Genomic DNA, 14,297 nt, shown 5'->3' on the forward strand with positions numbered 1-14,297 from the left:
CACTTTAATATTTGGGTGTGATTGTTGCTTGGTCAGTTGTGACTGAAGCACAGAACTTTAGTGTCACGCTATCACAGATGGCCACACCTAAGTGCTCTCAGCAAGAAAACAAATGCCCCAAGATTGGTGAAAATAAAACAGCACCATTCTGGCCAATAGCAGTGTGTCTATGGGTCCAAACTGCAAGCATAAATTAAACCTCCGATTCCTTTATGCTAGAACATTGATTTTCCAGAGAATGGAGACAATTATGGAGTGTGATTGTCAAGAAACAAGAATTTGTGGATCCATGTTCTCTGAGTGTAAACACCGCACTCAGTAGCTTTCTGACCTGAGCAGAGCAGGTCCCTTCTACCTGCTGAGCAGAGCAGCTTCTGTGCCCTGAGAATCACAGCCAGAGCTGAATAACCTGCACGTGTCTCGCTGACAGGAACAGAAAGATGAAAATGATGGGGGTTTAGTTTGATCCTCAGGAATAAGAGAAGCCTTCTCCCTCTCTCTTTATTCCAGTAGAAATAAAACTAAAGGATTTGGCTTGAGAAGATGAAATGGATCTGCCTCAGAAGGGATTAGTGCCTAGATGTGTAGCTTGGCTAAAGCCAGAGAAATGCCACAGCGCCTGCATAGAGGCATTCTTCAAGGCTGAGCTACCTGAGAGCTCAATTGTCCTTCTTGTGGAGATACAGCCGAGGTCAGTTCAACATTGACAGTTCAGAAATGGAAATATCAGTTAAAGGGTGGTTTGTTTTCATTTCTGATGGGAACATTGATAAGAAAAGTTTGAAGTGACAGTCTGGGAAACCACATCAAGGATAAAGACATCTACACAATAGCAAGTTCAAGTAAACATCCCCAAGCTACCTCTAATACTCTCACTACATTGTCTGTTGAAAGATCTACTTAAATGACCTAGAGGAAGCAACTGAAAAGGTGAACCTATAATCACATGAAAATAATGGCTGCTTTGTTAAGCATTTTCTCTTAAACCAATCTAAGCCTCATTGTTATCTATTAACATAATTACCTGAGTCCCTTCCCTATATTTTCTAGGGTACTGAGAAAGAGAATTTTATACTGGAGATAACTCAGAGTATCTGAAACAACTCTTCCACTTTTTTGCCGGTGGTTTTTATGGATACTGATTTTGCATAGAGGATCCTAATAGATAGACACCCCTTCATCAGGATAAAACCATCAATTCTTTTCTTTGGACAAAGATTCAGGAATTCATACTTGACCTATTTTTAAACTTTTATTTTAAGATAACTTCCTATTTTAGAACCAGTTTAACTGCACAATCGATTAATTATACCATAAATGGAAATGTCATCAATAAGATAACATGCTCACACAGTGCATTCCTGTTGTCACCAAGTATCCTACTGCTTGCTAATTCTCCCAAGTGTGGTTTCATTATTAAAATCCCATTCCTGTTCCATTTATAGTACTTAGTAGGTGCTCCTTCATATGTAAAGTTTTTTCCTAGAAATACACAATAGCTTGCCTTTCTGCATAATAATCAATGGATTAATTCAGAGTTGTTCTCAAGTATACCGCATAGCAAATGTGGATATAATATTGCAGACCCACGGGAGTAATAAGAATGTAGAAGTGGACCCGTATGAAGTCATTAGCAACTTAGCAACAGTCTCTCCCCCATGCCCCAGTAAACGCTTTCCCACTATGGGAGCCCATAAGAAGGCCAGTGAGTAGCAAGCTTTAATGAGACAGAGTGGAATGGCTCCCAGACTCCAGGTTCCATTGTGCCTAATTACAAAAGAAAATAAAGCAGAGTGGTCACAATACTCAGGTGTCTTGATGAAAGCATTCTTGTAAATTCTACAAAGCTAATAAAACTGTTTCTTCCTTATGATAAGAAGACTTGCACTAGAGTGCCATATCCAGGGGAGAATTGAGGATAAAGGGGGTAGAGAATAAAACATATACAACAAATCACCTTAAAATTCATCCCCTTTGTTATCCACCCACTATAGACTTTTCTATTTGTAGGCCCTTTTAATGAAAACATAAAGATGTCTGATTGTTTTTTGAACATAATCCCCCTTCCAAATAAACATTGGCTTCCATCCACTGGGCCATGATTGATATGTATTTCATAAGCTCTTAAAAGTCTATGGCCTTCTTATCAACCAGCTCTGAAACACTTAAAATGCCTTTTGTCATGCAGGACATTTTCCTTTTGTCAGGTCTACTCTTTATTTCCTCATGGATCTGTGCTACAGGTACATAGTCAGGACAGAGTAACCTAGGTGATAATTGCCTTCTCAAGTAATAGAAATCAAGGCAATTATGCTGCCTGCCTCTTCACTTCCTCTCCTTCTATTCACTTTTTTGTCCCCAACATGTTTCTGTGTCTTTTTCTACTCTTGCTTATGTTCTTTGGGTGGCATTAAACAGGAAGTGCTATGCTTTGTTTTAAACACAATCTCTGGAAGGTTATTTATCTCAGGCACATCTGGTTAACTTTGTTCATTTTATGAGAGGAATCAAAATCAAAGCTCCACTGTAAATAGGGAGGACCCTGAATAGGAATTGAGGGAACTGGAGAACAAGATGCTGTATCTTCATTTCATATGAGTTGGGAAAAGGACAAAACCAAAGGTAGGTATTGACTCTAAACTAGGGATGTGTGGAGCTCAAGTGTCCCTGAGGCTGGGCCTGGGTTGATTTAGCATTCAGAACTGAGGCTACGTACATACTTAGCCTTCCAGGTTCCCCTGGGACTCTGAGTTGAACCTGATTACTCTCTTTTTGAAAGATCAGAAAGGGACGTGTATCTACAATTAGGATAAAGGAATGATTGGAGCAAACTAGACTTGAAATAAACTGCATAGATAAAAGACAGGTTGAATAATCAGGGCTCTGTGATCAGATTGCTTGAGTTTTCATTATGAAGACAATACTATGAGCAGGAATACCCTGAACAAATTCAATTTTTAAGCCTAAATTTGCTCATCTATAACGTAGAATTCTTAATAATATATATTATTGTTGCTTTTTCTTTTTTCTTTTTTTTTTTGAGAAGATGAACCAGTTCATGTGAAGCACTTAGCATCCATAATATGCACTCCATTTGTGTGAATAATGATAATAATAACAATAGTATGTGTGTATGTTTTCTATTAACAAGATGTTTTTAACTGGGAATTTAACCCAGGGGAGCTCTACCACTAAGCTACATCCCCAGCCCTTTCCTTTTCCTTTTTAATTTTGAGGCAGGGTTTCATGAAGTTGCTGAGGCTGGCCTCAAACTTCTGATCCTCCTGCTTCAGCCTTCCGAGGAGCTAGGATTTATTGGCATGTGCTACTATTCCTGGCCTCTCTAATAAAGGGAATTTTGTGGCAGAAAATAAATATTTTTATCCCTGTATATATCATATATATATATGATTTCCATATATATGATTTCCATACCTTGAAAAGTATCAGCATGTGAAACTTCAGATATTTTGTTAAAATATTTCCTGTTAGATCTGATTAATACAGTGTTTCTAATGTAATAAAATGTACTTGTCATTAAAATAAATGAGACACAAATTATATTTTTATGCAAACCAATTCTGAGCAGTAATTTGAGAAATACTGCCAATTGTAAGAAAAAAAAAGAGAGAACCCTAACCATTCATGAGGATTCTTTTTTTATTTTTTTGATGGGGGGGGTGTACTGGGGATTGAACTCAGGCACTCAGCCACTAAGCCACTCCCCCCACCCTTTTTTGTATTTTCTTTAGAGACAGGGTCTCACTGAATTGCTTAGCACCTCACCATTGCTGAGGTTGGCTTTGAACTTGTGATCCTCCTGTCTCAGCCTCCTGTGTCACTGGAATTACAAGCATATGCCACCAAGCCCAGTCCCATGAGGATTCTTAAAATTTACTGTCACACTAAAGGTTCAAGTCCTTCCCTAGCATTTCCAGCAAGTAGCTGAATGCACAGCTCTCAATTTCCCAGCCTTTTTTTGTCTAACAGGTAGGATTTGGTCCTTAGCAAGAGACAGCAGGTGATCTATAGGGTCCCAAACAGTTCTAAAATTCTTTGATTCTTACTAATAGTTAAAAATAACTCACCACAAAAGCTCAGGAGAGGGACAAAGAATTACCATACTGTCCTGGATGATCCACAGGTGAGAAAATCAGTCCTCAGAACATCAACAGTGGAACACACAGATTTCCTTCATTCATAAGGAATAAGTGTTTTCTAACAACCTGTGACAGAAAGTACTTTTTATAAAGCAAACTCTAATTTGTCAATACCTATGCAAAAATCCTCTCTTCCTGGAGTGGATGGGTAGCACACCCCAAAACACACAAACTACTAGACTGTACAGCAATCTACAGATCAGAGAATCATCGTGCTGCTGCTGCTGATTCTGGAATACTGAGTTGTAGCATACCCAGAATTGTTCTCATTCATTCCACATTGTGTATGTGTGTGTGTGTGTGTGTGTGTGTGTTGCTGGGGATCAGACCTGGGACCTCATGCATGCTAGGCAAGTGCTCTGTCATTAAGCTATATCCCCCAGCACTTTCTGTTTTAGTTTGAGATAGTGTCTTGCTTTGTTGCCCAGGTTGGCCTTGCATTTGCAATTCACCTGCCTCATCCTCAGAGTAGCCTGGAATACAGGCCGGGAATCATCTTGCCCAGCTTTCTTATTCCACATTTTAAGATCCCCAAATTAACAATATTGGCATATTTTGTCAGTTCAGAGGTTTAGCTGTCAGTAGCTGCTGATAGCCAAGGTCCCTGTAGTCAGGAAGTTTCCAGAATTTAGATTCATCATATAAAGGATTAGTTCTGTGAGTTACAAATTTTACGTTGGCGGTGTAATTAGCTCAGGATTCAACTATATGAAACTCTGGGTAAGAACTATTAGTCTAGACTAGAGAAAGATTTAATGTCTGAGATCATAGACTGGTTGGGCTGTAAAAGAAATGGCAAGAACCCAATCAGGGAAGTGATTTAAAACTGAGTAATCTACTCTTGTAAAAACGGGGTAAAATTGGGAGTTCATAACCCACTTGAATCAAACTGTGAAATATGATGTATTAAGAACTATGTAATGTTTTGAACGACCAACAATAAAAAAAAATCACCCCCCCCAAAAAAAAACAAAAACAGTGGCCTCTGGGGTGTGCTGAGCAAAGCGAATTAATAGAGATAGAGGAAAGCTCTTTGTTTTGATTTCACCTTTTCTCCTTAAATTACAAATTAAATACACATGTCTCTTCAAGATCAGTGAGAAAGGTGATACATAAGTGGAGATATTAACTTCATCAATAGACATTATCATTCACTGCATTAACCCTATCTTCCTAGTTCTCTACAATGATGGCATTATAATAAGACCTTGCTTACATGTGTTTGGTATAGGACAATGTTAGTGTTCTGTATTCAGAAAATTGTCAAGCTTATGTAGAAAGCTATAATAGGACAGGAAAAAGAGCTCTGAACTAGGTGTTATGAGTCCCAAGACCCAGTTTATGTGTTTCATTAACCAACACATGACCTTGAGCAAATCAGGTGGTACTACACTTTGCATCCATATCTGTAAAATGAGGAATGTAAGCATGATGACCTTTCAGACCCATCCCTGCTTAAAAACTTGAATTCATAATTTTATATCTTCAATGTAGCTCTCATATATGTGTATACACACATATGCTTTCACACATGGAATATGTATATATACATGATAAATATATAATATGAAAATAATACTATGTATTTATAATATATACATATATAATAATACCAATGCTTTCAGATGATGTTCTTTTTAGTCAGTTCTGAGAAGCTTATCTAATTCACCCACAACTGAAATGAGCCATTTGAGAGATCATTACACAGAGTGAGAGGGCAACTTTTAGATAGGAAACAAATCGTCCGACCCCAACAAAGGAGGTGGCCAGCCTCACCTGGGTATTGACTCATCAGATCCTCCTTAAGGGACTGCTGCTACAGACCCTTCAATGTGAAGCCAGTGTGTCCTAGGAAATACATAGGAAACTTACAGACCTGCCTTCGTACTGCCTGGGATAGAATAACATAGGAGGCTGAGCAGCAGTGATCCATTTGACAGATATTTACCAAGTGCCTGCTCTGGTCCATACACTGTTCTAGGTGATGGGATAGGGAAGCCCGATGGACTGTACATACTCATGGCTCTCCTCTGTAATGGAAGGTGATTTGTGACTGGCATGAGCACTGAGGAGGCATGAAGAACAGGCTGGGAGTCAAGAGTCCTCATTTCACAATTTCTCCTTGGGCAGTTTTTCTAGGCAGGCTTAACAGACTGCCTGTGGCAGTTGTTGATTATTTCCTTAGCCATTGGTAAATAGTCATTATAACAATTCACTCACCCCAGTGTTATACTGTTATACTGTTAATTGTTATACTGTCCATTCCCTACTCAGACCTCCTTTTTTCCAGCAAGTAACAGGGCAACCCTTGGCACCGCAGGAAGATACTGTGGCCCTACGCCAAGGTTAGAGCTTTTGGAGAGGATTATATTTTTCCAACTTTACTGAGATATAGTTGACTACTGAAAGTTGCATATCCTATAACTTTGTGGCTTCATATATATCAACTTATGAAATACTCATCACAACTTAATTAGCATATCCATCCCTTGACATTGCCTCCATTTTATTTGAACATTTAAGATCTGCCCTCTTAGCAAACTTCAAATGCTGAATATAAAATGATGAACTCTAATCACATCATTGTACATTAGATTCCCAGAACTTCTCTGTCTTGCATAACTGAAACTATACCCCTTGATCAATATCTCCCCATATCCCCTACTCTACCCCCAAACCCTTGGCAACCACCATTTTATTCTGTGTCTGTGAGCTTTCTAATTTTAGATATATAAGTGAGAAAATGCAATATTTTCTTCCTGCAATTGGCTTATTTCACTTATCATAATGTTTATATATATATATGCATATTTATATATAAAAATGTTTATATATTATATATAATGTTATATATATATATATATATATATATATATATATATATATATATATATATATATACATGTTGTTCCATATCTTGGTCATTTTGAATAATACTGAAATGACCATGAGAGTGTAGATATCTCTTCTATATATACTTTGTTTTGATATGATGTTTTTGAATAATTTTGAAAAATACTTTTGCCTTAAAAGTAAGTGATCAACATGACAGTAACCAATAAATGATTCCTTTAAGCCTAAATTATGGACTCTGGACACTTTTGTTCGATTTTGAATACGTATATATTTCCATTGCAGATGAAAGCTAAGGAATCAAAGCAAAAGAGTTCATACACTAGAAAAAGGATTTTAATATGTATATTCCCTTAAAGCCTAGTTGGAAACATTGTATTTTATCACTTTGAGGCCAACTGCTGATAAGAAAGTCTTGCAGACACATGCAGCCACCCAGGAACTTGTTTTATTCTGGGTATCCATCACAAAAATAAACTAAAACACAGAATCCATGGTAATGGATAAGAGATTATAAAAATTTAGTGTGTTTCTACATATGTATGTGATCATGTGGTACTTGTCTGGTGGTGCCTGGCTTATTTCCCTGAATAGAGGCTCCAGTTCCATCTATGTTATTGCTAATGACAGAACTTTCATCATTTTTATGGCTTTACACACACACATACACATCACAGAATAGTGGTTACCAGATACTGGAGAGAGTAGGGAGCTAGGAGGAAAGGGAGAGGTTGATCACAGAATACAATGTTTAGTGAGAGAGGAGAAATAGATTCTGCTGTTCTGTTGTACAGTGGAGTGACTATACCTGATGTATTGTATATTTAAAATTAGCAAGAAGAGAGAATTTTGAAATGTTATCACAAAGAAATGATAAATGCTTAATTAAGGTAATGGACACACTGATTACCCTGATTTCATTATTATACAATGTGTACATTTATTGAAACATCATATTGCCGTACATAGATATGTGCATTTTTTTGTGTCAATCAAAAATAAAAATCAAGCCAGGTGTAATGGCCCACCCTTGTAATCCCAGTGGCTTGGGAAGTGGAGGCAGGAGGATCTTGAGTTCAAAGCCAGCCTCAACAACTTGGTGAGGCCCTAACCAACTCAGTAAGACCCTGTCTCTAAATAAAATACAAAAGGGTTGGGGGCTGAGGATGTGGCTCAGTGGTTAATCTCTGGTATTAATTTTTTTAATTTAAAATGTCATTAAGATATACAGAAATTTAAATGATTTGGCTCAAGAACAAAATATGCAAACACCACTTGTGAGAATAGTCATTATACACTTACTTGACTGAGATCCAGAATTTGAAAGAACAAAGGGGAAGTCTGTATGTTCTAAATATACACTAATCATGTGCTTTGGCAAAGGGCAATTCCAGAAGGTCATTATGATCAGAAGTGACATCCAGGAGCCATCTGTTGCTGTACCCTCCTGACTCCACCTAATTAACACGATAGGATCATGCACAATTCTTAGGTAGAGAGTGTCAAAGGAGCTGTTTTTCATTTACAAGTATGCATGAGTTTTAGTCAAATGGGTGGTTTTTCCATTAAACCCTGGAATTCTAGTAATCATCCAGATTTCTCTAGGGAAACCAGTGATTTCTCTAGCATACATCACCAAATGGAAAACCCTGGGAGGGATGTCTAAAAACTTTGTACTCTCTGTATTTGTCCTCCCTGCATCCACTCAGATCACATTTCAACAGGAGCATTGGTTCTTGTGATGCCTGTTTAGGCTGGAAAGCTGGTGGGGAGTCAGGTGGGAGAGAGGAAGCTGAAATTGCATTAATCTAGTAACAGGTGGGATACACAGAGAAGAGTCATTCTGAGCACAGTCTTTAAAAGGGAACAGGAAAGAAAAACACAATGAAGAAACTAAAAAGTTAAAACTAAGATGGGCTGTTTTATACTCTTTCAATTTGTCTGTGTCTTTGATCATTGGGAGAGGTTTAGAGTGTATACAGAAGCTGGTGCACATTCTACTGCCTAAATGAACTTTCGACACCCAAAGATTAGAATCTACTCTTATCATCTTGGGTGTCTGCCTGACATATTCAGGCACAGTGGTGTTGCCAATGCAAAGAAGTCCTTGTGTTTGTCTAATTATCTTCTACTACTAATACAAGGCCAACCTGCCAGACCCTGGGTTTCCTGTAGCCTTGGATAGCATAATACCAGCTCTTAATTATTTCTAGTTCAGGCAGAGATGGAAAGAAGAATAAATGAAACACACTGGTAATCAAGAATCTCAACCTCTTTACTACCCATCAGCAAATAAAGAAGCAAGAAGATTTTAATTTCATTTTCTCCGTTTTTCTTGCTCAGACTCTGTGTTTGCAATGTCAATTAAGCATTTAAATATGATTTACATGTTAAGGACCTGTAATTATAAAAGTACAAAAATATAAAATGACATTCACATTTAGATATGGGAGTGTTCATGCAAAGGGAGTGATCACTGAAGATTCTAGGAAGGAATTGGAAATTGACCTGTGCCTTACAGGCAAACTTTGACATGAAGCACTTGGAAGGATAAGGGCAACCCAAGGTGGGCAAAAAACTTTTATATGGGACTGGAGAATTGATGGACTTATCAGGCATGTGCATGGAAACTAAGTCCTGCTTGGGATGGTGAAGATGGGCAAAGCATTTGGTCTTGACTTGAGGACTGTGTGGAATGGTAGAATCTTGCATCTTGCATGCTGATTCTAGAGAATTATTGCAGCACAGAAGGAACTAGCCAGAGAATGGACTGAAAAGGTGAATAATTCCACAAAATTTAGAATTAACTCCTAAGCAACTTAAAAGTTCAAAGAATGTGGAAGATAAACTCAAATAGAACAATTAAATATACCTTTTGGGGATGAGAAAGGTTTCAAAGAATTTGATCTATGAAGAAGGAAATAATAAAAGTGGTCTCTGGAAACAAAAGAAAAGAAGGCTAAACATTGACTATAATAACATGATTTGAATTGTTACCTGGGATGTTTTAGTGGCCCCATGTCTGAATCTTAAAAATGACCCATACTTTCTATCAAATACATCAGTGCCATGTTCAAAACCAATGGGAGCAGATTTCAAATCATCACAACCTACAGCTCTTGAGGAGCAGCACGCCCCCCTTACTCTGTGGGTTGGAGATTGAACCCATCTGTCCCCATGTGCCATCTCTCCTCTGGCCTCCTCTCTTAGGGCCCCAGCATGTGGGCTGCAGGCAGCTGGCCACAGTTATTCCCCAATACAGGCTGGAGGTAGGTGGGTGGGTAGGGGTGCAGTTATAAAGAGCTTCTGAGAACAATGGATGCCATAGAAATGCTTTGGGAACATTGAGTATAAAAAAAGGAAGCCCCAAATTAAACAAAAATAGAAAGAAATGAATCGTGAGTGTAAATAAAAGGTAAATTGTTCACTCTCTCTCACATAGATATATAACTCCCCCTGTCACACACACACCACACAAAGTGATATTTGCATTCGGCAATAAATAACAAAAGCAAACTGCAGAATAATATATGACAGTTCCATGGTTTTTGTAGCTAAAAAATGATAAACAACTGACAATTTCAGGTAGTTTCAAGATATATATATTTATCAGCATTTATAAGTATGTTTAATCATAAACATATATATGATTAAACATACTTATAAATATATATATATATATTTCCCTAATATAAATATATATTTTATATTAGGAAAAATATAGGCTTATATATATAATTTAATGGTTATCTTCTGGTGGTGAAATTTTTTTGTCTTTGTGATTGTACTTTTTATTTTGGATTCAATAACTGCTTGGTAACTATGTAAATAATAGAAATAATTCTCAAAGAAAAAAATGACAACTTAGAGCACCATTAAAAGCCACTTTTTGAATCTTTAACTTTTAAATACAAAAAAAGATTATAAGATTAAGTTGCAATTACCGATCATCGACTTCCCTTTACCCTGAAGATAGCTGTCAGTATATAAGGTAGACCCTGTGAAAATTGTTATGATTTTCCCAAACCACAGCTCAGTTGCAGTGGACTCAAAATTGTAGCATTTCTCTGCCTGCAGGACACAAAAGGGGCCCTCCTGGGCCTATCTGCATACCCAAGGGCCCCAGGGAGGCAGAGACTAACTGAATTTGACCATGCAGAGCCCCAGATTTTTTGCCAGGAAGTGGCAATAATCACAAAAACACAAACCCCAATTAATCAGGAGCTCTTGGAGTGGGACCCAGCCATGGGTATTTATTTTAAAACTCCCCAGGTGATTCTAAATGTGCAGCCAACATTCAGAACCATGGCCCTAATGGACTAATTTACTAAGGGGTCATTTAAATATGGTCTTTGGTTAGAGGTAAAATGAAAGCAGAGAGGATTTGGTTGACCAAGGCCAAGTTGTTGCATGGCCTTGAGCCTTGTGAGAAAATGATCATGCAAACAGAGTAACAGAACATTGAATGTGAAGTGGGCAGTTCTTGCAAAGTTAGAGAGGTCAGTGGGTGGCCCTCCCTAGTGCCCATAAACCCATGTCAAATCAGACATCTCTAGTTAGGAAAATGCTCTGTGGTGGCGCTTGCTGTCAAGGTAAAGTTATTTCACAAAATGCAGCAGAACCCAATTTTGATGCTGTTTCAACGGGACTAAAGCTGTCTTGGGCCCCAGAGGCCTCTAGCCTTTTCCATAAGAGGATGCACACTAATACAAGAGACATGCTGGACTTCAGCACTAAGTATCAGCCTCTTGCATAATTTTTACTCTGATTTAGGGAATCATTTTGAATGCATTCTTTATTTTTTTATTTGTTGTTTTCAGATACACATGACACTAGAGTGTATTTTTACATATTATACATACACAGAATGCAACCCACTCCAAACTTTATCCCATTCTTGTGGTTGAATGCATTCTTGTGGCCTATGTGTCTTTGGTTGATATCCTACAGATCCATGTACAGTAGGTGCAGGCAGCAGAGCCCCTAGTGGCCTTCTGGTTTCTGCCTTTTTTTTTTTTTTTAATATATCAAGAAACTGAAGTTTTGACTTGCCTTGATCTTACAGTAAGCAGAGGCCAGGTGTAGACCCAAATTTAACTTTCTTCACTCAGGTGTGCCCAAACCTTGCTAGAATTTCTGATTTGGAGTTTTAGCTTGTCCATAAGCAGTAGCACAAATAGGCATTTTTTTCACTCTGAATAGATGATGATCCTGATAATCAGCATCATGATATTCAGGTATTGAAATTATATTATTAGCTTCCATTTATTACAGTTATTAATGTCAAAATAGATGCTAGCCCTATGCTGCATCCTTAACTATCAACCCTCAAGGATGATTTTTATTCCCATTTATCTTCAGAGAACACTAGGGTCTCACAAGAAGAATGCAGATACTTCAAGATTTCAATTCAGTTCTGACCCCAAGAGTCTGCACTAACTGCACAGTACCACAGTGACCATACCCATAGCGCCAGAGCTGGGTCCTGCCCTGTGTGCCCTATGGCCTGATTTCTCTGTCTCTGGATATTATAGCCCCGTTCCCTCTTCTTCTTTCATAGCTATACCCAGTGAAACTCCGTCACCCTGATTTTTTCATAGCCTAACTTTATTTTGATTTATTTTTCTGGGGAGCAGTTGTATATCTCACCTGTTTCTAATGGAGTTTTATTTTGCTACCTGGCATAATCTCCATTTCCTGTGGTTCAGAAGGAAGAAAATACTGTTATGCTCAGCCAGAGTTCTAAACAGATGTTCTACACGTCTCCTTGTGTGGTTGTAGCAATGCATCACTTTCAGACACCTCAGCCCTAGCCTGCCAGCATCACTGTGCCCATGCCATGTGCTTTGAGATATCCTGCCATAAGCAAAATCTGAAGCTAGGTTAAACCCACCAAAGTCACTTCATTCTAATTCTTGAGTGTATTAGCATCTGGATGTCAGGAGGTGCCACCTGCTCTTGAGAAATTTCATGGTGTTGAATCGGTACAGTAAGGGGAATGCAAGGATTCAGTTTTTAAGAAGCCTGACTCTGTGAAACTCATACCATACACAAATTATTATCTTTCATAGGATTTTTTTATTTTAAAGAAAATTCTGCCAGAAATTACCCTCAGCCATCTCAATTTCCTCTTCTATTAAAAAATGGCTCATTTGCAAGTGTGTAGTTTACCTACAACTTGTAAAAGCTACTTCCATAACCTATCAGATGGCAAAATACACAAAAGCTATATTTAAACCACACTGCATTTGTATACTGAAAAGGCTTTCTGTCAAAGTCAGTATTAAATGCAGGAATGGGTTAGGGTAAGAGAAATTCCATGGAGACCTCTGGATATAGCAGTTTATCTGCCTGGGAGGGGATATGGTGCAGTCAGTCAGATAATATTTATGAAGTCCTCAAATGTGTAGTGTGCGAGATTTGATTCAGTTAAAAACATAATCCAAAATGACAGTGTCACTCCTGGTGGCTCACCTTCAGGCAGATAGAGAAGGGGACTACAAAAGGTGACCTTTCAAGGCCCTTTCCCGTTGTTGTGTGATTCTGTGAGGAATAACAACAGCCTAGGTCCCTTTGTCTGACAGTATCCCACCTAAACTCTAAGAAGGAAATGATGATGGGGGGGAGAACCATGAGATCTTCCAGAATCTTGGCATGGCATTGAAGGAGTGTCCTTTCCGGTTTCTGCATTGTGGTGGGGCTGTGTTGGTCCAAGATTGGACCAGAGGCAGGAAAAATGGAGAGAGAGCAACTCTGTTATAAAACAAAAAAAGCCACAGCACCAAGTCTCAATGTGACCTGTATGGATTCTATTATTTGGTGAAGGGTTAGGAAAGAGGATGGAGGGTCTTGCAGGGGGCTGATAAAGTTCCCTCAGTTGAGTTCTGACTACTGAGGTCCTGCTGATTGTCCTTTCTCTTTATCCACCTTGCCTGATGGGCGCACTGCTGAATATCATTATAAAATGATAACTTTTCCAGTTAGGGAGGTGGTACACATTTTAACAGCTAAGGAAGAAATGAAACAAACACACAGTGATTTCTTAAAGACAAAACTCTAACATGCTCACAATACCCACACCCACAACCCACAAACCTCCACACACAGATAAACAGAATTTGGAATTTTCTGTCCAGCCCATGATTACTGCAAACCAAGGCAGGATTCCTTTAAATATGTATCCACTGGTTCACTTTTCTAACATCACATATAGTGAAATGGCATCTCTTACCTGAACAGGCTTCTCACTGCATATAAAAAAGAACAGGCAGCAAGTTCACTGCT

The 14,297-nt window shown here is 38.4% G+C and overlaps 1 pseudogene; it reads left to right on the top strand.

The window, feature by feature from the left end:
• The window catches only part of LOC144250234 (netrin receptor UNC5D-like), a 244,647-nt pseudogene that overhangs the window by 16,848 nt on the left and 213,502 nt on the right, over nt 1-14,297 (top strand).

This window comes from Urocitellus parryii, chromosome 14 (assembly GCF_045843805.1).
Source record: "Urocitellus parryii isolate mUroPar1 chromosome 14, mUroPar1.hap1, whole genome shotgun sequence".
Taxonomy (NCBI): Eukaryota; Metazoa; Chordata; class Mammalia; order Rodentia; family Sciuridae; genus Urocitellus; species Urocitellus parryii.